Below are 25,999 nucleotides of genomic sequence, written 5' to 3'. Positions count from 1 at the left end.
ATAATGTCTTTTTCATTTTTTTTTTTAGCTTTTATTATTATTATTATTATCATCATCATTTTACATGGAGAGTGGAGACCTTCAAATTAGGAGGTTCTTACATTCAGATATTTGAAATGAAGACCCTAATAAAATATAACTCATTTTATTATGTAAATAATAACTTATACATTGTGACTATCAAATATTCAAATTTTCTTCTATTAACAGCCTTAGTTGAAAATTCATAATATTTTCAAATACTCATTTAAAAAACTCTTATCTATCTCAATATTTATAACTTTTCAAAAGTCTTCCACATTTTACATCGGGAAAAAAGAAAACCAATAAACATTACTTTAAGGAAACTAAATCAGTAGTTCTACTTAGTTTATTAAAAAAAAAAAAAAACAGTAGTTCTATTTATATTTATTAACCTACAAAATACACCACCACCCGATCCCACCCCTAATTTGACAAACCAGCGATTCACTCGTACTTGAATGAATAAGCCCACCAACATTCTCAGGCCCAAATTCACCCTACTAATTCTAAACGAGCTGTAAACTCAAAATAGAGATAGTGTTCTAGATCCTTCCAAACAAGTCCAAACTCGTCATTATCCAGCTTTGAATGTGCCAAAATGGCTGCTATCTTTCTTAAAATCCCAGAATCCCCACCTCTAATCTCACAAGCTGACATTAAAAATTGGATTTCCAAATGAAATTTGAGCAAGCCCAGCCAGCGAGAGCATTAGCCTCTAACCTTAGTGGAGAAGTGCCAGATTGTCTATTTGGTATTGGTCTTTACTCTTTATACAAAACTTTACTAATTGTTCCATGTGACTTCATGATAATTAGTCAGAAAACAAATGCGACCAGCCTTCAATCAAGCATCTCATGTGCATCTCTCTCTTTCTCAGTTTGTTTTGCACTGTCATTATTTTCTAACCGAATTTGATGTTGTCCAGACGATGGAGCTTCAACATTGGCGGCATTGGCAGCATCCGTTGGTCTTTAATGAAGACGAGAGAAGTGGAGGTGATTGTTGGGGGTGCTGCGAACCAGTATTTGGTCCTAGCTACAGTTGTAACAGATGCAAAGATTACCTCCATCATAAATCATGTGCTGAACTACCCCTTGGGTTGCACCATTCCTCACACCCAAATCATCCTCTTACTCTCTTCGATAGATATACATACCGTGATAACAACAGAGAAGAATATGACAGATTTAGCAAATGCGATGTCTGCAAAGAAAAGAGTGCAGAATACATTTATTGTTGTTACCGTTGCAACTTCGACATTCACATCAGATGTTCTTCTTTATCACTCACCATCCAAACTTAAGTCCATGACCACCAATTGACCCGTAGCATTTGGAAGCTGTTGAAGTTCACTTGCGACTTCTGTGGCAAAGAAGGCAATCTACCCTATTTTTGTTTCCAATGCGATTTCGTTATACATTCACGTTGTGCTGCTTGCCCACGCATACTGAAAGTTTTCCGTCACAACCACCCTCTCTACCTAACCCCTTCTCTTGAAGTCCATCAATCTGACTCTCCAATTTGCCTACTCTGTGTTCGAAAAGTGGATACACTCTGCCTTTACTATTGCTCAAGATGCGATTTTGCTGCCCACCTCTATTGTGCTATGCTCCCCCAAAATAAGAAGTACATAAATTTGGAGGAACTTAAAGAGGAGCAGTCCACCGAGTCAAAATTTGAAGATCCAGAGCTCCATCAATCATTTGACTTAGAAATTTGCAAAGTCATAAAAAGCACTGTGGGGGGAGGATGGAACTGAAATAGCCATAGAAATCAAACACTTCAGTCACAAGCATGATTTGAAGCTTACTGATGAGATTCCGAATAAGACAAAATGCAACGGGTGCGTACAATACATTCTCGTTCCATTTTACAGTTGTACCCAGTGTAGCTTCTTTCTTCATAAATCTTCTGCTGAATTACCCAAAATAAAATGATACACACTTGATACACACCCTCTCACCCCTTTTTTTTTTTTTTGTATTGACTTTGGCTAGAGGTGCAACGGCTTAAAATACAACTGTCAGATATGCGACTGTAATTACAACGTTCAATGTATTTTATTATCAAACACCCTCACTCTTGCCTGTCATGAGCATCGTCTTTCCCTCTCCATCACGTACATTAAACAAAAGTGTAGTAGTAGTAATTCTGAAATGTATGCTGTATTCCGCTGTTCCACTTGTGAATTTGTTCTAGACTTTAAATGTGCTACACTACCACAAACCACATGGTACAACCAACATGAACATTTCTTCAACCTTCGTTATACTCCTGAAGATGACTCCGGTGAATATTAATGTGATATCTGTGAAGAAGAACGAGATCCCAAGCAATGGTTCTACTACTGTGCAGAGTGCAGCTTTCCCGCTCATTGTGATTGTATTCTTGGGCAAAATCCAAATGTCAAGTAACACATATAATGACCACTAGTTGGGAGGTGCTACACAGTAATTTGACTTTCACCCACACACAATGTACTTTCATTGAAGAAATAAGGACCAATGACAATGTTAAAAGTGATCTATCAATGTGCCTAGTGTAATTTCAACATTCACAATAATTGTTTATAGAAAGACCAATGTTGTTTTAATTTTTATTTGTATATTTTTCATTTGGGTTGAGCATTTAGTTTTTTTATTGCGACTATGTTACCATTGGATATTACTATTATTATTATTATTTGCCCATAATGATATTGTTTCCTCTAGTTCTTGTTGGAATATGAAAGACTGTAGATTCATATTGATAAGAACAGAAAATTCCTGTAACAACCAAGCAGACAACCAAAACGAGACATGTTATTGTCTATGAGTGCTTGAAACATTTTTCAGTGAGTAGTACCAGTGTGATAATTCATTTTGAGATATGTTATATGGTCTAGAATTGTTTGGTTGAAAGTGGGTGGCACATAAAAATAAATTAAGCTTATGAGTTTATACAGCTCATTCATGACAGTTCTGCTGCTTCTACATTTGAGAGAAAAGAGGAATAACAAGAACAAGTGTTAATGAAAATGGACCAATGCATTGAGTGAACTTCTGAAGGTATGTTTAGAGATTAGATGTGAACATGGTTGGGCTTACTAGTCAGGAATTTTGTGTTTAATTGGTGTAATAAGAACACAAAAAATGTTAAATAAGTTTGGCCTGAAAGAACAAAATATAGAATAGAAATACAGAGGATTTGTTAAATATAGCAAAGGTTTATTCTTTCAAAACTCTTAAGAATTTTCCATTTCTTAGATCCCATAAGTGGATATCAGCTTAAGGACAGGTTTCCATTTGTAATTTACTTGAGATGCTTGATATTTGTAATTATCGTTAGTGGTTGTTGGTATATCTCCTGTGGATATCAGCTTAAGGCAATCTTATTAGATAGAAAGCTTAGCTGTGATGTTGCTTGTAACCTTTGTCTCAGAGAAACTGAAATAATGGATCACCTATTTGTGTTCTACACCTTTTCTAGAGCTATCTAGTTTAGGTTATATTTATTGATAAAGACAGTAGAGTTTCAACCTAATTCACTAGAATGGGCACTTTTAAAATGGCTCGTCCAACAGGTTTGACATAGAAACCTTTAAATTTAATTATTCTTCTTTATATATATATATATATATATATCTATAATTGTTGTGTAATAATCTCCTTTTTCTATTATTTTTTTATTATGATTAACTTTTATATAATTTGGATAATCTACACACACAAAGATATATATATATATATATATTACTAATAATAATAAGACTATTTCAGTATTTCGTTTCATTTCCATTAATGAACAACTCAGCTTTAATCTTGGACTAACGGTCGAATCTTCTCTAAGATATTCCTACATCAAACTTTTTTCTTTGATTTTTGAAATTCCTAAGTTTATACTCCTATTTATTTACAAATTTAGCATCTTTGGTTTATTTATATGTTTCATGTTCAACTTTGGTTCTTTGCAGTTCAATTCTCTACAGGTCCACCAAGTTTCTTTCTTTTTCTTATCTTGTGCTTCTTACTGAAGTTTAGGTGAATACCTAGTTGCTTATTTTGGATTCTCAGCTGTTATTCAGCTTCCTTTGTAGTAGAATCAGTAAGTAGAGGTATTTCTTTGGTTTATTTGTAAACTTGTAATGTAAGCCTTCTGTGGGAATTTGATTGGGCTTCTGGTTTTGTTGGGCTCATTTGGTTGATAACATTGGTGGGTATGTGCCAATATTTTGCAATTCATTTCTGCTTTTGAACTTTATATTAACTTTTTGAAAGCATGTTTTTTGGAGTTGCAATTTCATTCCTATTTTGCATTCATTCTGCTCTTGAGGTGCTTTTGAGCTTCATATTATATTGGTTGCTGTATTAAGTTAGTTTAAATTTTGATAATAAACCATATTGACAGTGTTGCATGTGTTTTATGCATTTTAACTTTTTGAAAGTATGTCTTTGAAGTTGCATTTCACTTTGAAGTATGAACACATATCCTTTTTATTGAACTCAGATCTTGGGTGGGATGAGAGGACTAAATTTCATCTCCTTGGGAATATTTTTGGTTCTTACAACCCTTCAAGAGGTATGGTCACATGGGGATCAGCCTCTGTCAAAAATTGCAATTCATAAGGCAACAATTGATCTTAATCACGATGCTTATGTTAAAGCTTCTCCTACAGTCCTCGGATTAAAGGTAAGCCTCAACAGCATTGTGCTTCTTTCATCTCTACCTAATTATTTAGCATATGTATTTTAATCAGGAAGTTGTTTGATTGAACTTGATGATCTTCAAGTTTGCAGGCTTTTTAGTTGTAAAATATGGCTTTTGAATTTCCTATGTGGATTGTAGTTTGTATTGGGGATCAAACCACTAAAATTGTGCATAACATAGATTTTGTTTTGCGGTTGATGCAAGTTTTGTTCACTGTTTTAGGAGCAAACTACAGAATGGGTGACATTGGAGTATAGTTCTCCAAAGCCATCAGCTGATGATTGGATAGGAGTATTTTCTCCTGCCAATTTCAAGTGAGTAAATGTCATTGCATTTCTGAACTTTCAGTCTACATTTCGAACCTTGTGAGCTTTTCTTGTTTTTTTGTGCCTGTAATAAACCTAAATGGCATTGATCTAATTGGAAGCACTTCCACTTCAACATTTTCAGTTCTTCCACCCGCCCTCAAGAAAAACCTACGGTTCATCCTCCACAACCATGCTCTGCACCTATCAAGGTTCATCCTGCACAGCACAATGACTTTCTGAAATTCTTCTTGCCCAGATTTTTTTTTTGAATAGAAAAGGAGCTAAAAGAGTGAACTAGATTGTTTTCTTTTGCAGTATCAGTTTGCAAACTACTCCAGTCCTAAGTACAAAGACACTGGTAAAGGATATTTGAAGCTTCAGCTGATTAATCAGAGATCAGATTTCTCATTTGCACTATTTTCTGGTGGTTTATCAAATGTACACTCACAAATGTCAATGTCTGCATATTATGTGATAACTTATTTGTTTCATATGAAGCAATAGTTCTTATGCAATGAAATATTTCGTTTTCCTGTTTAGTTCTTCAAAAGAAAGAAAGAAAAAAGTATTCATCTTTTGATATTTAGAAAGTTTCATATATAAACAATGCTTGTGATAACTGCTTGAAGGATTATAGTATATATACAACAAAGCCTTAATCTCAACCACTTTGGGTTGGCTAACTCAATCCATATATGCTATTCTGAATGTTGACTCCATATTTTCCTTAAAACCTTGGCAGTGATGGCTTCTTGCAAGGCCTCTACCAATGTCCTTTTGGCTCTCCTCTTGTCTTCCTTCATTTTCTTTTTCCATTTTCATGACCTCTCTTTTTTACATTAAAAGCTTTCTTTTTGCTATTTGCATTTCAAACTTGATAGACCTTTTCTGCAATTTGTTTTCTTATGTATTTATTTTCTGTATAATAGCCTAAGCTGGTGGCAGTTTCGAATCAAGTAGCTTTTACAAATCCAAATGCACCAGTCTACCCACACTTAGCTCAAGGGAAACAATGGAATGAAGTAAGTCCAATTTTTCTTTTCTTTTAATAATTGAAGCTCATACATGACATAACAAGAGTAGGTCCGCTTATTTTGTGCATAGACTATCAACAAAGCACAAGTGTTTATCCTACCTGTTTTGCTTTGTACTGTAAAGCTATTCATTTACCTTGAAGCTTGTGTTCCACTAGTTTTCTAGCACCTTCTACTACTCTCTTTTTTTCCTTGAACTAATAACATGGGATACTTATTCTAATGTTACCTTAGGTTATTGCTTTTACATTAAGAAGCTTACAATTTCAAGGAGATAACATGTTGATACTTAGATGACTGTGACATGGACAAGTGGATATGGGATCAATGAAGCAGGAGCTTTTGTTGAGTGGGGTCCAAAAGGAGGTGACCAAGTGCGTTCCCCAGCTGGGACACTGACTTCCAATCGTAACAGCATGTGTGGTGTGTAAAAGTCTTACCTTTGAATTTTGTTTTATTAAAAACTATCTGGGAGTTGACACATTTGCAAAATAATTGCCTGATGGTTCATTTTGCTTTTCAATACCATTCAAATATCACCCAAAATCTATTCATGAGTTTTTTCCCATTGGTCCATAATTCATCTTATTGATGCATATGAGCAGGTGCACCAGCAAGGACAGTGGGATGGCGTGGTCCTGTATTTATACATACTAGTTTTCTGAATGAGTTGTGGCCCAATGGAGTGTATGTTGTATCTTTATTCTTGCATATGATGTTGAATTTAGGTGTGAACACCGAAAAATTAAGGTTTTGCTCCAATTTTTATGCAGAGGAGCAGCACCTCCATTGTTATGCATTTATAGGCACTATAAGTCTACATCTCCATAATGTTAAGATTTGTTTAATTTTATTTGAGTTTAAGTTTTTACCTTTCTGCCAAAATTTTGTGAAAATTCAATCCACAAGCTCTTAAATTTCTTTGCTTAATTAATTAATCAGCAACACCTCTCCAACAACAACAACCAACCCTTAGTCCCAAAAGGATTGAGTTTAAAATACGAATAGTTTCACTAGATTAGTTTTGACTATAAGAAGTTATTGGACGGGTACTTTGTTAAAATTTCACTTTCAGCCATTCAACTTATGAGTGACTCAACATTCAACTATGTTTTTTTTTTTTTTTAATAATTATTTTTTAATTGATGATTATACAGATATAGTTACAAGCTGGGGCATAAATTGTTCAATGGTACATATGTTTGGAGTCGACAGTATCAGTTTAGAGCATCTCCTTATCCTGGTCAAAATTCTCTACAACGTGTAGTTATTTTTAGTGACATGGGGAAGGTTTGAACTCTGTTGGAAAATTTTACATACACCTAAATTATTAAATCCCAAATTGCAGCCATAGCTAATCAATGACTCTTGTGTGTGGGTTATTTCAGTTAATTTATATTTATCATCAGCAACATACTCATTTATCTTTTTTTTTTTTTTCAACTATACTGCTATAATATAAATGTACAAATATCTGCCTAATCTTAAAGGAGTATGTTAGAATTATGGTTAAGTAATTAAATTTACTATTTCCTAACAACTTAAGCTTTTGGGACAATTGGTAATTTAACAGAGTATATTCAATTTCTCACTGTGAATGCATAGTAATTACCTTCTCTAAAACTCAGAATATTGATCTCCAAGATCGCTATTTACCTTCTATTAAAAATTTGCTGCTTTAAGTTTTAGGATCGTTTTTTAAGATTATGAATCCCTATCCAATTAACTACGTTGTTTCTGGAGTATTTTGCTTAAACCTTTCCTCTGTAGGATGAAGCTGATGGTTCCAATGAATATAACAATTTCCAGCGCAGCTCACTTAACACTACTCAAGAGCTTATTAGAGACTTAAAGAACATAGACTTAGTTTTACACATTGGAGATATATGTTATGCAAATGGATACATTTCGCAGTGGGACCAATTTACTGCACAGGTTGAGCCAATTCCATCAACTGTGCCATACATGATTGCGAGTTTTCATCATAATATTTGAGCTTATACCTGCTTGTACTTTGTCTTATTATCAAAGTATTTTGTCTTATGTGCCAATTGGTGCTCAATCCTTGCAGTGGTAACCATTAACATGACTGGCCAGGGACTGGATCCTTCTATGGGAACATGGACTCTGGGGGGAATGTGGTGTGTTGGCTGAGACTATGTTTTGTGTCCCTGCAGAAAACAGGGCCAAATTCTGGTACAGAAATATTTGCACCCTTTTGAATTTGATTGGCTTTCCATTCATCTGTTCTCTATGTATTCGTATGAAAAGTGGATTGCTAAGTGATTGGCATTCACCAATGGTTGTGTATTTATATGTTTTATTAATAAATGTATCAGTACATCAATCTCCCTGTATGTTGCCTACAATATAACTTCTGTACTTGGACTAATTTCTAGATGTGCAAGAAACTCATTTAAACAATATCATTTTCATTTTCCAGGTACTCCACCGATTATGGCATGTTCCACTTCTACATAGCTGACACTGAACATGACGAACCGAGCAATACAAGTTCATTGAGCATTGCTTGGCATCAGTTGACAGGCAAAAGCAACCATGGCTAATTTTTCTTGCACATCGAGTACTTGGTTATTCATCTGGTACTAGTTATGCAGATGAAGTATCATTTGAGGGACCATTGGGGAGGGAAAGCCTACAAAAGCTCTGGCAGAAATACAAGGTGGACATCGCTGTGTATGGCCATGTGCATAATTATGAAAGGACATGCCCCATATACCAGGTATCCTTATAAATTTCTGCATGACATGGATGTTCCTTGTCCATATCATTTTAATGGCATCTCTCTCCTACATGTAAGTAAATATGAATTGTTTCAAAGGAAACTACAACATTTTCATTGTGCCTTTAGGTCAAATAGTGTCACAATGAAATGTGATTTTGGATAGCAGGTTTATAACCTGCTAATGTTATTTATATGTTTTGTAACTAACGAGTTACTGGCCAGTAGAATATAGACTTATCTAATTACCTTTTTCCAAGAATGATCCTTCATTAGCTTTTCTCAAGCAGAAAATCTCCAAGAAAAAGCAAAAACAACAAGAAGGACAACAATAGTAATATTAGCTACATTAGAAATAAGGGGTTCCGCTTCTCTTGATGTTACTTAGATAGCAAATCTGTATCTGATTTCCATCTGAAAGTCATTTCTATGGCTTTTCTAGAAACGCATGAAGATGACATACTTCACACTTCACAAAATTATATGTGTATTAAGATTCCTTGGCTCTTTTGGTTCTAATATCTTATAAATGCTTTGAACAAATACTTCATAGACCTGACTTAAAATGGTCTATAGCCTATTAGGGCAAGCATCTCTACTATAGTAGGATTGCAGCAGTTCTGCACTGAGTAGCACGACTCTCCAGTCTCCACTATTTATATATTTGTTATCATTATGACTTTAGAGTTTGTACAAAAAAAAAAAAAATCCATAATTGGAAAGCAGAAATCAGGTAAGCCCGAAACAAAGTTTTCAAGAAATAGTTGTCCTTCTCACATCTGTTTTTTTTTAATACTCAAATATCAAAATACTCCTTAACTATCAGATATAGCAGCCTCTCTTTTCAAAAGACATGGGACATGCTACTTGTGAAATAAATATTAATTTAGTGTGAAAATATATTGAATTTCAAGCTTCTTCAAACTAACAATTCATGGCCATTTTTTGCAGAATATTTGCACAAATGAAGAAAAGCATGACTATAAGGGCCCCTTGAATGGAACAATTCATGTGGTTGCTGGTGGTGGAGGAGCAAGCCTTACACAATTTACAACCCTCCAAACCAAATGGAGTTTCTTCAGAGACTACGACTATGGATTCATAAAACTTACAGCATTTGACCATTCAAACCTGTTGTTTGAGTACAAGAAGAGCAGCGATGGAGAAGTTTACGACTCTTTTAGAATCTCCCGGGATTACAGGGACATGTTGGCTTGCACTGTGGATAGTTGCCCAAGTATGACCCTAGCATCTTGAATGATGAGGGTTCTTGCAGTGACTTCACATTACTTATGATTGTCTTCTTTCTTCTTCTTTTTCTTTTTAATTTTTTTATTTTTAATTTAAAATTTTAATAACAATTATGATTGTCTTACCACAATAAAATTGTGAATAAGTAATCTCTTATCAACATCAATACTTGAATGCTAGGGACAGGCTGCTATATCTTGATCTCTGATCTTCCAACCAGCCGATCATATCAAACATTATAAATGAAATATCATCATAATTTTATCAGCAAACTCATGTTCTAATGATGAAGAAACAGTGAATCAATTGTTCAGTGTGGCATTGTTCATAACTTTTACCTTTTCTTTTGAGATAATTATAATATGCTGTTAACCTCGCAGCTCGAACCATTTTCCCTTTAGATCCCCAATCACTTTGTGTAAAGGGAAATGCCAATCCAGCTACAAGGCTATGGGCATAGCTATTATCTTTATAGTAATGGTTTGTGTAACTACTTGTTTTGGACTAGCGTGTGTTTTTTTTTTTACCCCTTGGATTTAGATGCTCTAGAGTTCAAAGGTAACCATATCATAGAGTTCTTAAAATCTTAAGTTCGTAACAATTCATGGTAAAATGAATGGTTTCAATTTTATCATGTCATCATCATTTAAAAGGGAAAAATATACATTAAGTTGTGAGTATAGAAATCTGTTTGAAATTGATCCAAACTCCAGGATATCTTTTCGCATTTTGTACACATTTAAACAAGAATTTCGGTTTTCCATTTAAAGATGATGATGCAGTAAAACTAAACCATTCATTTATCATGAATGGTGAAATTTTAAGAACTTCATGGGTATGAATTCTAGAAGGGGTTTGGCTTATCTCTTGTAATTTTTTAACTTGAATCTCATTTTCTTTTAATAAGAAACTGTTACGTCACTGACTAACTAAATAAAATGTGAAAATTAAAACTCACTACCACTTGTTTTTTTTTTTTTTTTTTTTTTGGAAAATTGCTATTATATATTTAAAACAAAAGAAGAAGTCCAGTTGAAAAAGTACTGGAGGTAAGCCAAATCTTCTAGAAGATCCTATTGAGATTAATTGTTTCTTAACAGAAAAAATGTTATTTATAAGTTTGTGTAACTACTTGTTTTGGACTAGCGTGTGTTTTTTTTTTTTTTTTTTTTCCTTGGATTTAGATGCTTTAGAGTTCAAATTATAAGTTTGTGTAACTACTTGTTTTGGACTAGCGTGTGTTTTTTTTTTTTTTTTTTTTCCTTGGATTTAGATGCTTTAGAGTTCAAAGGTGACCATATCATAGAGTTCTTAAAATCTTAAGTTCTTAACAATTCATGGTAAAATGAATGGTTTCAATTTTATCATGTCATCATCATTTAAAAGGGAAAAATATACATTAAGTTGTGAGTATAGAAATATGTTTGAAATTGATCCAAACTCCAGGATATCTTTTCGCATTTTGCACACATTTAAACAAGAATTTCAGTTTTCCATTTAAAGATGATGATGTGGTAAAACTAAACCATTCATTTATCATGAATGATGAAATTTTAAGAACTTCATGGTTATGAATTTTAGAAGGGGTTTGGCTTATCTCTTGTAATTTTTTAACTTGAATCTTATTTTCTTTTAATGAGAAACTATTACATCACCGACTAACTAAATAAAATGTGAAAATTAAAACTCACTACCACTTGTTTTTTTTTTTTTTTTGAGGAAAATTGCTATTATATATTTAAAACAAAAGAAGATGTCCAATTGAAAAAGTACAGGAGGTAAACCAAACCTCCTAGAAGATCCTATTGAGATTAATTGTTTCTTAACGGAAAAAATGTTATTTATAAGTTGTAATCAAACATAAGCAAACCAAGAAAGAAAAGGGAAACAACCAAACAAGTTATGGAATATTATTAGAATGGGATATAATAGTCTTTTTTTTTTTTTTTTTAAATGGGATATATAGTCAGAACATCTTTTTGATCCCAGTTATCTATGACTGATGCTAAAAACGCTAGCACTAAAAAACCAACCCAAATTTCCCTAAAAAAAAAAAAAAGGATAAGGCTAAAAACACTAGCACTGTAAAACCAACCAATTTTTCAAAAAGAAAAATGGTATCTCTATAACATTTTTACAACAAATTTTAAATTGTAAACGGTTATTGATTAAATATAATAGTCTTTTTATTTCTTTTTAAACAATGGAATATATAGTTAGAACATCGTTTTGATCCTAGTTATTTATGACTGATGCTAAAAAACCAACCCCAACTTCCCAAAAAGAACAACACTCGATAAGGCTAAAAACACTAGCACCATAAAATCAACCAACTTTTCAAAAAGAGAAGTGGTATTTCTACAATATTTTCACAACAAATTTTAGGTAGTAAGTTGTTATTAATTCAAATTTAAATTTACACCTTAAATTACATTTTTTGTTTGCTTGTAACAACTAATAATAACTTGTCACTTTGTTGTCAAAATATCATTGAGGTAACATTTCTCTTCCAAAAAGGACTACGCCTCCGTTTGGATTGCACGTTTGGTGTTTTTCAGTGCGCGTCTGGCGTTTTTACGTGAGTCTCGTGTACTATTTATAAGACCCACAAATACATAAACTACATCTTTTATTTTAAAACTGTATCTCATAATACTATCCACACATTTAAAAATTATTTTACTATAATACTTTTAATTTTTAATAATAAATAATATCTAAACACACCCTATATTGTAAATATTGTAAGCCTACCATAAATTTGTAGGCTACCAAATACAGACATCTTCTTTTAAACTAAACTAAACTTGGGTTCTAATCCCCCAACCCGAAAGAAATAAGGAAAAAGAGGGTATTTCGTATTATGTCCATCAATGAAGAAGTGACAACTCAGCTTTAATCTCGGTAACAACGGTCGAATCTTCTCTTAGATATTCCAAAGTCCAATGTTTTTCTATAATTTCTTAAATTCCTCAATTTAAGTTGTTTACAAATTTTCCATCTTTGGTTTATTTATTTGTTTCACGTTGACCTTTGGTTCTTGGCAGTACAATTCTCTACAGGTGCACCAAATTTCTTTCTTTTTCCTATCTTGTGCTTCTTACTGAAGTTTGGGTGAATACCCAGTTGCTTGTTTTGGATTCTCAATTGTTATTCAGCTTCCTTTGCAGTAGAATCAGTAAGTATAGGCATTTCTTTGGTGTATTTGTAAACTTGCAATGTAAGCCTATTGTGGGAATTTGATTGGGCTTTTCCATTTTGTTGGGTTCATTTGGTTGATAATATCGGTGTGTATATGCCAGTGTTTTGCAATTCAATTCTGCTTTCAAGGGGGAAAGATAGCATCTTGAATTGCTTTTGAGCTATATATTACGCTGGTTGCTGTATTAAGTCTATTTGATTTTTTATAATAACTATATTGACAGTGCTAGTTAGGGTGTTATGTGTATTTTATGCGGTTTTGCTTCTTGAAAGTATGTTTTTGGAGTTTCAATTTCATTCATATTTTGCATTCATTCTGCTTTTAGTGGGAAGATAGTATCTTGACATTCTTTTGAGCTTCATATTATATTGGTTGCAGTACAGGGTTAGCCGGTTAATAATATCAGCCCAGGTACCGTGCTCCAAAAAAAAAAAAAATATATATATATATATAAAGTTAGTTTAATTCTTGATAATAAACCATATTGACAGTGCTAGTTAGGTTGTTACATGTGTTTTATGCATTTTAACTTCTTGAAAGTATGTTTTTGGAGTTGCAATTTTGTTTTTCACTGTGAAGTAGGAACTCATATCCTTTTTATTGAACTCAGATCTTGGGTGGGATGAGAGGACTAAATTTGTTGTCCTTGGCAATATTTTTGGTTCTTACAACCCTTCAAGAGGCATGGTCACATGGGGATCAGCCTCTGTCAAAAATTGCGATTCATAAGGCAACAGTTGATCTTAATCGCAATGCTTATATTAAAGCTTCTCCTACAGTCCTCGGATTAAAGGTAAGCCTCAACAGCATTATTCTTCTTTCATCTCTGTCTAATTATTTAGAATATGTATTTTAATTGGGAACTTGCTTGATTGAACTTGATGATCTTCAATTTTGCATGCTTTTAGTTGTAAAAATAAAATATGGCCATTGAATTTCCTATGTGGATTGTAGTTTGTGTTGGGGATCAAACCACTAAAATTGTGCTTAATATAGATTTTTTTTTGCGGCTGATGCAAGTTTTGTTCACTGTTTTAGGAGCAAACTACAGAATGGGTGACATTGGAGTATGGTTCTCCAAAGCCATCAGCTGATGATTGGATAGGAGTATTTTCTCCTGCCAATTTCAAGTGAGTAAATGTCAATGCATTTCTGAACCTTCAGTCCACATTTGGAACCTTGTGAACTTTTCTTGTTTTTTTATGCTTGTAATAAACCTTAATGGCATTGATCTAATTGGAAGCCCTTCCACTTCAACATTTTCAGTGCTTCCACCTGCCCTGAAGTAAACCCTAGAGTTTATCCTCCACTACTATGTTCTGCACCTATCAAGGTTCATCCTGCACAGCACATTGACTTTCTGAAATTCTTCTTGCCCTGATCTTCTTTGACATAGAAAAGGAGCTGAAAGTGTGAACTGGATTGTCTTCTTTTGCAGTATCAGTTTGCAAACTACTCCAGTCCTGAGTACAAAGACACTGGTAAAGGATATTTGAAGCTTCAGCTGATTAATCAGAGATCAGATTTCTCATTTGCACTATTTTCTGGTGGCTTATCAAATGTATGCTCACAAATGTCAATATCTGCATATTTACATGATAACTTATTTGTTTTATATGAAGCAATATTTCTTATGTAATGAAATATTACTTTTTCCTGTTTAGTTCTTTGAAAGAAAGAAAAAAATATTCAACTTTTGATATTTTGGAAATTTCATATATAAACAATGCTTGTGATCACTGCTTCATGGATTACAGTATATATACAACAAAGCTTTAATCTAAACTACTTTGGGTTGGCTAACTCAATCCGTATATGCTATTCTGAATGTTGACTCCATATTTTCCTTAAAACCTTGGCAGTGATGGCTTCTTGCAAGGCCTCTACCTATGTTCTTTTTGCTCTCCTCTTGTCTTCCTTCATTTTCTTTTTCCATTTTCATGACCTCTCTTTTTTACATTAAAAGCTTTCTTTTTGCTATTTGCATTTAAAACTTGATTGACCTTTTCTGCAATTTGTTTATTTATGTATTTATTTTCTGTATAATAGCCTAAGCTGGTGGCAGTTTCGAATCAAGTAGCTTTTGCAAATCCAAATGCACCAGTTTACCCACGCTTAGCTCAAGGGAAACAATGGAATGAAGTAAGTCCAATTTTTATTTTCTTTTAATAATTGAAGCTCATACATGACATAAATTATGTATTTATTTTCTGTATAATAGCCTAAGCTGGTGGCAGTTTCGAATCAAGTAGCTTTTGCAAATCCAAATGCACCAGTTTACCCACGCTTAGCTCAAGGGAAACAATGGAATGAAGTAAGTCCAATTTTTATTTTCTTTTAATAATTGAAGCTCATACATGACATAATAAGAGTAGGTCTGCTTATTTTGTGCATAGACTATCAACACAGCACAAGTATTTATCCTGCCTGTTCTGCTTTGTACTGTAAAGCTATTCATTTACCTTGAAGCTTTTGTTCCACTAGTTTTCTAGCACCTTCTTCTACTCTTTTTTTTCCTTGAACTAATAACATTTGTTACTTTTTCTAATGTTACCTTAGGTTACTGCTTTTACATTAAGAAGCTTACAATTTCAAGTAGATAACACGGTTTTGAATTGATACTCAGATGACTGTGACATGGACAAGTGGATATGGGATCAATGAAGCAGGAGCTTTTGTTGAGTGGGGTCCAAAAGGAGGCAACCAAGTGCATTCTCCAGCTGGGACACTGACTTTCGATCGTAACAGCATGTGTGGTGTGTAAAATTCGTACGTTTGAATTTTTTTTTCTTAAAAACTATCTAGGAATGTTGCTGCTCTAAACATCAGGACTCACCAGCATGCATAAAGGAAAATAAAAATAAAAATAAAAATAAAAACTTATCCCTAGAATTGGGACAAATTATGTTCAGAAGGTTGACACATTTGCAAAAGAATTGCATGATGGTTCATTTTTCTTTTCAATATTGTTGAAATATCACCCAAACTCTGTTCTTGAGTTCTTTCCCATTGGTCCATAACTCATCCTTATTGTTGTATATGAGCAGATGCACCGGCAAGGACAGTGGGATGGCGTGATCCTGGATTTATACATACTAGTTTTCTGAAGGAGTTGTGGCCCAATGCAGTGTCTGTTGTATCTTTATTCTTGCATATGATTTTGATTTTAGGTGTGAACTCTTAAAACTTGGGTTTTGGGCCAAGTTTTATGCAGAGGAGCAGCACCTCCTTTGTTATGCATTTATATGTCCATAATATTAATCTTTGTATAATTTTATTTGAGCATAAGTTTTTACTTTTTGGCCAAAATTTTGTGAAAATTTCAATCCACAAACTCTTAAATTTCTTTTCTTATTTCATCAATTGGTAACACCTCTCCAAGAATAACAACCAATGGGCTAACCCATAGACCCAAAAGGATTGAATTTGAAATAGGAATATTTTCACTAGATTAGTTTTGACTATAAGATAGGAACCATAGAAGTTTTTGGTTGGGTACTTTGTTGAAATTTCACTTTCAGCTTTTCAACTTATGAGTAACTCAACATTGAATTATGTTTTTTTATTGATGATTATGCAGATATACTTACAAGCTGGGGCATAAATTGTTCAATGGTACATATGTTTGGAGTCAACAATATCAGTTTAGAGCATCTCCTTATCCTGGTCAAAATTCTCTACAACGTGTAGTTATTTTTGGTGACATGGGGAAGGTTTGAACTCCATTGGAAAATTTTATGTACATCTAAATTATTAAATCCCATATTGCAACCATGGCTAATCAATGACTCGTGTGTGGGTTACTGCAGTTTATTTATATTTATCATCAGCAACATACTAATTTATCTTGCTTAGCTTCTTTTTTTTTTTTTTTTTTCTTGTTTTGCATTCCATTCACCTATATGTCTGTGTTTTTATATGAAAAAAGTAGATTGCTAAGTGATTGGCATTCACCTATAGCTGTGTATTTATATGTTTTATTAATATTGTACCAGTACATCAATCTCCCCATATGTGGCCTACAATAGGACTTAATTTCTAGATGTGCAAGAAACTGGCGTAAACAATATTATTTTCATTTTCCAGGTACTCCACCGATTATGGCATGTTCCACTTCTGCATAGCTGACACTGAACATGACTGGAGGAAGGAACCAAGCAGTACAAGTTCATTGAGCATTGCTTGGCATCAGTTGATAGGCAAAAGCAACCATGGCTAATTTTTCTTGCACATCGAGTACTTGGTTATTCATCTGGTATCAGTTATGCAGTTGAAGGATCATTTGAGGAACCAATGGGGAGGGAGAGCCTGCAAAAGCTCTGGCAGAAATACAAGGTGGACATTGCCGTGTATGGCCATGTGCACAATTATGAAAGGACATGTCCCATATACCAGGTATTCTTATAATTTCTGCATGAAAAAGATGTTACTTATCCGTATCTTTTTTATGCATCTCACTCCAACAAGGAAGTTAATATGAATCGTTTCAAAGTAAACTACAACATTTTCATTGTGCCTCTAAACTTAAGTCAAATAAGGTCACAATGAAATGTGATTTTGGGTAGCAGGTTTTAGAATAACCTGCTAATATAAGTATATGTTTGTAAATAACGAGTTACTGACCTGTAGAATATAGACTTATTTGATTACTTTTTCCCCATCTCTGAGAATTATCTTTCATTAGCTTTTCTCAAGCAGAAAATCTCCAAGAAAAAAAACAACAAAGACAGCAATCGTAATATTAGCTACATTAGTAATAAGGGGTTCCACTTCTCTTGATGTAACTTAAGACAGCAAATCTGTATCTGCTTTCCATCTAAAAGTCATTTATATCTGCTTTTTCTAGATACACACAAAGAGGACAGACTTCGCAGAATTAATGGTGTATTAAGATTACTTGGCTCTTTTGGTTCTAATATCTTATAAATGCTTTGAACAAACCCTTATGGACTGACTTAAAATGGTCTATATAGCATTTAGGGCAAGCATCTCGACTGTAGTAGGATTGCGGCAGTTGAGCAGTAAGTAAATCTTGAAGTCAAAAGCACAGTCGCGGTTCTCCAGTCTCCACTATAAATTATTTTATCATTATACTCCATAATTGGAAAACAGAACACAAGTAACCCAAAACAAAATTTCATGTAGTCCTTGTCATTTCCCTTTTTTTTTTCTTTTTTCTTTTTTTTTACAAAGTCAACATTATGAAAAATATCCAAACACTCCTTAACTATCAGATACAGTAGTGCCTCCTTTCAAAAGACATGGGACATGCTACTTGTGAGATAAATATTAGCTACAGGCAATTGAGTCTGAAAATGTATTGAATTGCAAGCTTCTTTATACTAACATTCATTGCCATTTTCTTTGCAGAATATTTGCACCAATGAGAGAAGCACTACTATAAGGGCACCTTGAATGGAACAATTCATGTGGTTGCTGGTGGTGGAGGAGCAAGCCTTTCACCTTTTACAACCCTCCAAACCAAATGGAGTTTCTTTAGAGACTATGACTATGGATTCATAAAACTTACAGCATTTTGACCATTCAAACCTGTTGTTTGAGTACAAGAAGAGCAGGATGGAAAGGTTTACGACTCTTTCAGAATCTCCCGGGATTACACGGGACATCTTGGCTTGCACTGTGGATAGTTGCCCAGCATGACCTAGCATCTTGAATGGATGAGGCTTCTTGTAGTGAAATCACATTAGTTATGATTGTATTCTTTTCTTTTTTTTAATTACAATTGTGACTGTCTTACCACAATAAAATTGTGAATAAGTAATCTCTTTCTTTAGCCAAAAAAAAAAAAAAAAAACAAAGAAAGGAATAAGTAATCTCTTATCAAGATATTACTTGAATGCTAGAGACAGGCTTATATCTTTAGAAACAAAGATATATATATATATTATACAGGCATTTGTTTTTAGTTGAGTGCTGAACTTTTATCTCATAAGCTGTATATGTTTTGCATTGATCTCTGATCTTCTAACCAGCCGATTGTGAAAAAGCAAATATACAATAAATTTGTATTTATGCATTGTTTTGGTTCCATGTCTTTTTCGACAAAATTAAGTAGAAGAACCCAAATTCCAAATGAATGAAAACACATAACTGAATCAGTCCTAGTTTACTCTTTGGGGCGTGGTGGAAGAAGGGAGGAGATTTTCGAGCAAGGAAAATGATCCAATGATTTTTGAAAATGTCATGTACAGTTCTGTAGAGTGGCAATAAGGGTGACTTATTTGTCAACTTTTCTACTATCAGTCCCCAAAAACCATAGCAAACATTATAAATGAAAATTCATCATTTTATTAGCAAACTCATGTTCTAAAGACAGTGAAGTAACTGTTCAGTGTGGCATTACTGTACCCCAATGATTACTCTCGAAGGCACCATGCAATGGAGTGGCGAGGACCATTAAAAAGCTCATTTCGAAAGCAAATGATAGTATCAACTATCAAAAACCCACCAATTTTTTATTTTTTATTTTGATGATGGGCGTGTGAGTTTTATCATATTTTGTATATTTTATATAAAATTGACTAGGGAAAGATGCTTTCAAAAAGGGCAACGTGTAACTATCATTAGAGTATCATTGATTCATGTTCTTAAATTTTATCTTTACTAGTTGCAAACCCACACATAAATAATTATTTTGTAATTTTGATATAATGTATAATTTTTTTTCTCTAAAGTTTGTTTTAAATAATTTGTTCTTTCTAAAAATTAAACAATTTTAAAAATTATTTTCCGTCTTTCAATCTCTACCAATATATCATTCTCTTGTTTTGGATGTGTTTGATTGATATTATTCCTTTATGAGGTGGTCTATATTCTTTAAAATTATGTTACAGTGCACTATGTTTTTCAATTTTTTTTTTGTACTACTAAACTTTTTAAGTTTCAAATAAATTATTCAAATTCTCCATTCTTTTAAAGGAGAATAATCAAAACTCATAACAAAATTAGACAAGATATTACTCAAATAATTGATAGACTTATTCAAATTTATAGCCAAGATTGTGTTTTGATATAAATCTAAATTCTCACTTCCAAAATAACTAAGCATTATCTCAGCAGTGTCAATTCAAGTTAGTGTGTCGTATTCGTGTCATGTTTAGGTATGAGTATTTAACTAAATGACTCAACCCAAACCTGACCCATTTAATAATCGTGTTATGACCCTTCAACCCTAACCCGACCTGTTAATGAGGTGGGTTGACACGACCTGACCCACTTGGCATGTTTAATAAATAGATCGTGTTGGGTTGATACGAATATGACACAACTCATTTTAGTCCACGTAAAATGAAATATAAAATTCATATAGAAATAAGTTTTTTACATCACAAAAGTAGTGCATACACTTCAAGTAATCCATGTTCAAAATAACATAGTTCAACAAAAATAAAATAAAATAAAATTTTTATAAGAAGCTTAAGAGATTTAAGGTTTTGTAGGGTTTAGAGATCTAGGGTTTGTAAAGTTTCAATTTACAATTATATCACTTATAAGTTTTTGTAATTACTTACTTTTCTTGTTAAGTTTAAAATACAAGTAAGATATGAAAGGTATTTGATAAATCTAAAATAAAATGAATATTTATTTGTTAGATGAGTTGTGTTGAATGGGTCATTTTGAGTTGATACAAATATATTGGCATGTCAAACATGTCTATTGTGGGTCACGCAAGTTAACTCGCTAATGAAACGCTTTTTATCATGTCACTTTCGAGTTAATCCGTTTATGACCCAAACCCATTAAGGTCTAACCTTAACCCGCGAAAACCTATGTCGTGTTCATAGGTCGTGTCAAACATTGACATCCCTACATTTACTCAAATAAAAATCAAATCAAAACTATAAAAGGGAGATAGACTTCTTGTGATGGGAACTCAAAAACACAACACCAAAATGTATTAACTTATACAAGAGTTACAAAATGTACAATGATTCATTAGCCTATAGTAGAGAGAGAGAGAGAGAGAGAGAGATGAAAACATAACTGAATCAGTCCTAGTTTACTCTTTGGGGGCGTGGTGGAAGAAGGGAGGAGATTTTCGAACAAGGAAAATGATCCAATGATTTTTGAAAATGTCATGTACTGTTCTGTAGAGTGGCAATAAGGGTGACTTATTTGTCAACTTTTCTACTATCAGTCCCCAAAAACCATATCAAACATTATAAATGAAAATTCATCATTTTATTAGCAAACTCATGTTCTAAAGACAGTGAAGTAACTGTTCAGTGTGGCATTACTGTACCCCATTGATTACTCTCGAAGGCACCATGCAATGGAGTGGCGAGGACCATTAAAAAGCTCATTTCGAAAGCAAATGATAGTATCAACTATCAAAAACCCACCAATTTTTTATTTTTTATTTTGATGATGGGCGTGTGAGTTTTATCATATTTTGTATAAAATTGACTAGGGAAAGATGCTTTCAAAAAGGGCAACGTGTAACTATCATTAGAGTATCACTGATTCATGTTCTTAAATTTTATCTTTACTAGTCGCAAACCCACACATAAATAATTATTTTGTAATTTTGATATAATGTATAATTTTTTTTCTCTAAAGTTTGTTTTAAATAATTTGTTCTTTCTAAAAATTAAACAATTTTTAAAATTATTTTCCATCTTTCAATCTCTACCAACATATCATTCTCTTGTTTTGGATGTGTTTGATTGATATTATTCCTTTATGGAACAAAATTGCAAAATGCCCCTTTTGGGCAAACTAAGCAGCGTTTTGCCCTCTTTTTCAACCTAATTAGGGAAATGTCCCTCTTTTGAAACTCGATTTTCTCAAAATCGAGTTATAAAATAAAAAAAAAAAAAATTCTAGAGCCCTATAGCGGCGTTTTTAAAGACCTATAGTGACGTTTTGTAACTCAACTTCCAATAAATCGAGTTATAAGCAATTTTTAAAATTTTTTTTACCTATAACTCAATTTTATATAAATCAAGTTACAAACCACCACTATAGGTCCTGAAAACGTCATTATAGGCTCCTTAAAAATGCCGCTATAGGGCTTAAATCAATTTTGAGAAACTCGATTTTCAAAAGAGGGGCATTTCCTTAATTAGTTTGAAAAAAATGGCAAAACGCTACTTAGTTTGCCCAAAAGGAGAATTTTGCAATTTTGTCATTCCTTTATGAGGTGGTCCATATTCTTTAAAATTATGTTATAGTGCACTATGTTTTTCAATTTTTTTTTTTGTACTACTAAACTTTTTAAGTTTCAAATAAATTATTCAAATTCTCCATTCTTTTAAAGGAGAATAATCAAAACTCATAACAAAATTACACAAGATATTACTCAAATAATTGATAGACTTATTCAAATTTATAGCTAAGATTGTGTTTTGATATAAATCTAAATTCTCACTTCCAAAATAACTAAGCATTATCTTAGCAGTGTCAATTCAAGTTAGCGTGTCGTATTCATGTCATGTCTAGGTATGAGTATTCAACTAAATGACTCAACCCAAACCTGACCCATTTAAGAATCGTGTCATGACCCTTCAACCCTAACCCGACCTGTTAATGAGGTGGGTTGACACGACCTGACCCACTTGGCATGTTTAATAAACAGATCATGTTGGGTTGATACGAATGTGACACAACTCATTTCAGTCCATGTAAAATGAAATATAAAATCCATATAGAAATAAGTTTTTTACATCCCAAAAGTAGTGCATACACTTCAAGTAACCCACGTTCAAAATAACATAGTTCAACAAAAATAAAACAAAATAAAATATTTATAAGAAGCTTAAGAGATTTAAGGTTTTGTAGGGTTTAGAGATCTAGGGTTTGTAAAGTTTCAATTTACAATTATATCACTTATAAGTTTTTGTAATTACTTACTTTTCTTTTTAAGTTTAAAATACAAATTAGATATGAAAGGTATTTGATAAATCTAAAATAGAATGAATATTTATTTGTTAGACGAGTTGTGTTGAATGGGTCATTTTGAGTTGATACAAATATATTGGCATGTCAAACATGTCTATTGTGGGTCACGCAGGTTAACTCGCTAATGAAACGCTTTTTATCGTGTCACTTTCGGGTTAATCCGTTTATGACCCAAACCCATTAAAGTCTAACCTTAACCCGCGAAAACCTATGTCATGTTCGTAGGTCGTGTCAAACATTGACATCCCTACATTAACTTGAATAGAAATCAAATCAAAACTATAAAAGGGAGATAGACTTCTCGTGATGGGAACTCAAAAACACAACACCAAAATGTATTAACCTAAACAAGAGTTATAAAAAGCACAATGATTCATTAGCCTATAGTAGAGTTGCAAGAGAGAGAGAGAGAGAGAGAGAGAGAGAGAGAGAGAGAGAGTAGCAAATTTATAGGAAATAAAATGAGAAGGGTAAAGAGGTTAGAATGTAACGACAGTCCATACCTCACATCTCCATTTTTTTTCATTGCTATCTACCATCAATGTTTTTTCCCTCTTGTTACATGCTTTAATTTTTAGATATTATTGTAACTACTTGCTTTGGACTAGCCAAGGGTAATCCTACCATAAAATTCTTAAAATCTTAATAATTCATGGTTAAATGAATGGTTCAATTATTTATTATATACTTTTATTATAGAAGGGGATGTAGCTCAAATGGTAGAGTATTCTAAACGCTTTTTAGAAAGGAACAAGGATCGATACCATGCATCTCCATTTTTTTTCATTGCTATCTACCATCAATGTTTTTTCCCCCTTGTTACATGCTTCAATTTTTAGATAGTATTGTTACTACTTGTTTTGGACCAACCAAGGGTAATTCTACCATAAATTTTTGAAAATCTTCACAATTCAAGGTTAAATGAATGCTTCAATTTATATTTATATATATATATATATATATATTATACTTTTATTATAAAAGGTGATGTATCTCAAATGGTAGAGTATTCTAAATCCTTTTCAGAAAGGAACGAGGATCGATACCTCACATCGCCATATTTTTTTCATTGCTATCTACCATTAATGTTTTTCCCCCCTTGTTACATGCTTCAATTTTTAGATATTATTGTCGGTTTGAAATTTTATTATTATTATTTTTTGATATTATTGTAACTACTTGCTTTGGACCGGCCAAGGGTAATTCTACCGTAAAGTTCTTAAAATCTTAAAAATTCATGGTTAAATGAATGGTTCAATATTATATATGTGTGTGTGTGTTTATTTATTTTATACTTTTATTATAAAAGGGGATGTAGCTCAAATGGCAGAGTATTCTAAATGCTTTTTAGAAAGGAACGAGGATCGATACCTCGCATCTCCATATTTTTTTCATTGCTATCTACCATCAATGTTTTTCCCCCCTTGTTACATGCTTCAATTTTCAGATATTATTGTAATTACTTGCTTTGGACCAGCCAAGGGTAATTCTACCATAAAGTTCTTAAAATCTTAATAATTCATGGTTAAATGAATGGTTCAATTATATATATATATATATATTATACTTTTATTATAAAAGGGAATGTAGCTCAAATGGTAGAGTATTCTAAACGCTTTTTAGAAAGGAATGAGGATCAATACCTGCTTTGGACCAGCCAAGGGTAATTTTACCATAAAGTTCTTACAATACTAAAAATTCATGGTTAAATGAATGGTTCAATTATACATACATACATATATACATGCACATATAAATACTTTTATTATAAAAGGGGATGTAGCTCAAATGGTAGAGTATTCTAAAGGCTTTTAGAAAGGAGCGAGGATCGATATCTCGCATCTCCATATTTTTTTCATTGCTATCTACCATCAGTGTTTCTCCCCCTTGTTACATACTTACATGCTTCAATTTTTTGATATTATTGTAACTACTTGCTTTGGACCAGCCAAGGGTAATTCTACCATAAATTTCTTCAAATCTTAACAATTTATGGTTAAATGAATGGTTCAATTATTTATTTATTTATTATAAAAGGGGATGTAGCTCAAATGGTAGAGTAATCTAAACGCCTTTTAGAAAGGAACAAGGATCGGTCCCTCACATCTCCATATTTTTTTCATTGCTATCTACCATCAACGTTTTTTCCCCTTTGTTACATGATTCAATTTTTAGATATTATTGTAACTACTTGCTTTGGACCAGCCTTTTTCTTGTCATTTCTTGGATTCAGATGCTCTGGACGGAAGATTCTCAAAAAAGAAAAGAAAAAGATGCTCTGGACGGAAGGTTGCCCTCAATGGTTTGTGCGAACGTTGCTACTGCGAAAATGAGGACATTCTACATGCGATTTGGGGTGCCAGGGGCTAAAAGAAATATGGTGGGAAGTGGAGCAATGCAGAACATTCCTATGTGATCGTTTTGCAAGTTTCCGTGATTTGTTTCAAGGTATTCTACTGCACAAGTCTCCAAAATTTGCTGAATTGTTTGCTTTTTTAGCATGGAGCATATGGTTTAATCGCAATGCTCAGAGAGTGGGAAGCTCAACAATACCGATATCCAAGATTCATAGAGATGCTGTGGAACGCCTTCAAGAATTTCAAATGTTGCAAGACACCCCCCTGCCATCACCTAAGGTGGTTCATCCTGCTCATTGGCTCCCTCCTTTGCTTCACCAATACAAAGCGAATTGCGATGGAGCAGTATTCCGAGACATTAATTTTGCAGGTTTGGGAGTTGTGATCCGAGACTCAGCTGGTCTAGTAATTGCAGCACTCTCAGAAAGAATTTGCTTACCTTCAACAGTGAATGAATTGGAAGCCTTGGCTTG

At 33.1% G+C, this 25,999-nt stretch overlaps 2 pseudogenes; both read left to right on the top strand.

Moving 5' to 3' along the window:
• Positions 1–1,756: 1,756 nt before the first annotated feature.
• On the top strand, positions 1,757–10,359 carry LOC111994682 (probable inactive purple acid phosphatase 1; annotated as a pseudogene).
• Positions 10,360–12,827: 2,468 nt separating this feature from the next.
• LOC136061688 (probable inactive purple acid phosphatase 1) lies at positions 12,828–18,909 on the top strand (annotated as a pseudogene).
• Positions 18,910–25,999: the final 7,090 nt, after the last annotated feature.

The sequence above is a fragment of the Quercus suber genome, unplaced genomic scaffold, assembly GCF_002906115.3.
Source record: "Quercus suber isolate HL8 unplaced genomic scaffold, Cork oak 2.0 scaffold_341, whole genome shotgun sequence".
Lineage (NCBI taxonomy): Eukaryota > Viridiplantae > Streptophyta > Magnoliopsida > Fagales > Fagaceae > Quercus > Quercus suber.
This window is presented reverse-complemented; position numbering and strand designations above follow the sequence as displayed.